Below are 2783 nucleotides of genomic sequence, written 5' to 3'. Positions count from 1 at the left end.
CATGCTCTGAAATCCTTACAAGTATCTCTATCCCACTTGCCCCAGGCATTGTGCAAATTGTTGATTCTATGTTGCCTCTCCTCCAACTGTTGTCTCTTTAAGGGTAGGAACCCAGCTATCAATAGCCCTCCTGGTTTAACCAGTGCTGAGTCAGCAGCCTTTCAAAGCTCCAGGCTTCAAGACCCACTGGTTATATAAACAAAGAGTTCAGTCCCTTCTGGTTTTCAAGGCCAGACATTACAGGGATTAATTTTCCCTGTGCAGGCTGCTTGGTGCTTTTCCATCTCTGTGCCTACAGCTTCCTCCCTCCTGTTGGCAACTCCTGACCAATGTTTCTGCTCTTCCTAATCTCTCTGATACAGTTCCTTCTCAACATTTAGTTGTGGAGTGTTTTCTGCCAGTCTTCAGATTGCTGTCCCATTTTTTAACTCAGATGTGAGTGTTATCCATTTGTAAATATGGGATGGGATGAGCTTAAAGTCCTCCTACTCTGGCATCTTCCCAGCACCTGTCCTGCCCTTACCTGTTCTTTTTTTTTTTTAAGATTTTATTTATTTATTTGAGAGAGGTAGAGAGCTTGAGGGAGCACACACAAGCGGGGGTGGGGGGCAGAGGGAGAGGGAGAAACAGACTCCCTGCTGAGCAGGGAGTCCAATGTGGGGCTCAATCCTAGGACTCTGGGATCATGACCTGAGCCGAAGGGAAATGCTTAACAGACTGAGGCACCCAGGTGCCCCCTACCTGTTCTTTAAAAAAAAATTAATTAAGGTATAATTGGCAGAGAATATTACATTATTTTCAGGTGTACAACAGAGTGATTTGATATTTGTATACATTGCAAAATGGTCACCACAATAAGTCTAGTTACCATCTTTCAATTTACAAAGTTAATACAATATTATTGACTATATTTCCCATGCTGTACACTACATCCTCATTACTTACTTATTTTGTAGCTGGAAGTTTGAACTTACTAACCTATCTACCCATTTGCCGCTCCCCAAGCCCCGCCCCTCTAGCAACCATCAATCTGTTCTCTTTATCTATAATTCTGTGGTTTGTTTTGTTCGTTTGTTTTAGTTTTTAAATTTCACATATAAGTGAAATCATGTGGCATTTGTCTTTCTCTGTCTGCTTTATGTCACTGATATGACTATAGCTACACCGGCTTTTGTTTTATTTTCATTTGCATGGAATACCTATCTCCATCCCATCACTTTCAGTCTGTGTGTGTCCTCACTTCTGGAGTGAGCCTCTTATAGGCAGTATATATATGGATTTTATCCATCCAGCCACTCTACGTCTTTTAATTGGAGAGTTTAGTCTATTTACATTTAAAGGAATTATTGATGGTATGGGTTGGAGCCACCTCTGCCAGCAATATGTTCAAGGTAATTCAGAGGTCTGTGGGGCAATCAGCCTGAGTCTGCACACCTTCAAAGTCTATGCATTACCTGAGACAGACTCACCTCACAAAACTGTCGTGAAAGTTAATGGGCTTTCACTCTATTCAATTCCTTTTTTAAAAAGATATTTTATTGGGGCGCCCGGGAGGCTCAGTCGTTAAGTGTCTGCCTTCAGCTCAGGTCATGATCCCAGGGTCCTGGGATCGAGCCCCGCATTGGGCTCCCTGCTCAGCGGGAAGCCTGCTTCTCCCTCTCCCACTCTCCCTGCTTGTGTTCCCTCTCTCACTGTGTCTCTATCAAATAAATAAAATCTTTTAAAAAATAAAAGATTTTTTATTTATTTTTGAGAGAGAGTGAGCAGAGGGAAGAGGCAGAGGGAGAGGGAGAAGCAGGCTTTCCACTGAGTAAGGAGCCTGATGCAGTACTCAATCCCAGGACCCTGGGATCATGACCTGAGGCAAAGGCAAACACTTAACTGACTGAGCCACCCAGGTGCCCTGAGCCACCCAGGCACCCTGAGCCACCCAGGCACCCCACTCTACTCCATTCCTGAAGGTCAATCTAAACATGGAGAGGAGCCAAGGACCCAATTTGAAGAAAGCATCTCACATCTCCAACATTACTGCAAGCCATATACAAATTGGTGTCAGGAAATGTACTTACAAACTAAGCACAAGATGCAGAGCTTAGTTCACTGGGGGTTAGATTGGTGTGATATTTCTAAAATACACCTCCTGGATTTTTTCCAAGACTTAGTGTCATTAGTTTTGTTGGCATTGTTGGACTTCTTTTGACTAGACATTCAAAAATAAAGAAGGTTGTGTATACACCTGGGTTCATGAGATTATCTGCCTCTTTATTAACCATAACAAGCCGTAGTATTTGTCCAGTCAGTGGGGAGAAATTATATGACTGGGGTTTATGAGTATACATAGTCATAGAAAATTTATGGAAGGAGAACTTTCAAAAGTGAGGAAATGTGCAAAATTCACCTGGAAATAAGTAGCATGCTCCATGCTCTGCCCATTTTAATCAGTTATGGGTAAACATGGTAACTCCATGTAGTAAATCAGTATTTCTACAGAAAAATGGCAAAGAAGTCAGTATTGAATGTAGTAAATTGACTTTCTTCTTCAGGAAAAACTATACTAGGCTTCTTTGTTATCTGGGTGATGTCATACTTCAAGTGGTCTAAGACTTCTGATACATGTTGATAAATTTTGACCTACACAAGGTTGTCTACATTAGATTTTCACTAATAATATATGAGAGCTTTGTTATCATATCTCAGATAATATTATTATTAAATTCTCATTTAAGTAGAAAATATATGTTACAGTTTAACTTGTCTGCACTTAAAAATTAATAATAAAGATG

The 2783-nt window shown here is 41.0% G+C and overlaps 1 pseudogene; it reads left to right on the top strand.

Moving 5' to 3' along the window:
• The first annotated feature begins 1382 nt into the window (after positions 1 to 1382).
• LOC102739876 (MICOS complex subunit MIC26-like) lies at positions 1383 to 2412 on the top strand (annotated as a pseudogene).
• Positions 2413 to 2783: the final 371 nt, after the last annotated feature.

Source organism: Leptonychotes weddellii, chromosome 4 (genome assembly GCF_054177405.1).
Source record: "Leptonychotes weddellii isolate Sample4059 chromosome 4, ASM5417740v2, whole genome shotgun sequence".
NCBI lineage: Eukaryota > Metazoa > Chordata > Mammalia > Carnivora > Phocidae > Leptonychotes > Leptonychotes weddellii.
Note: the sequence above shows the minus strand (reverse complement) of the source record. Positions and strands in the feature narration are given on the sequence as shown.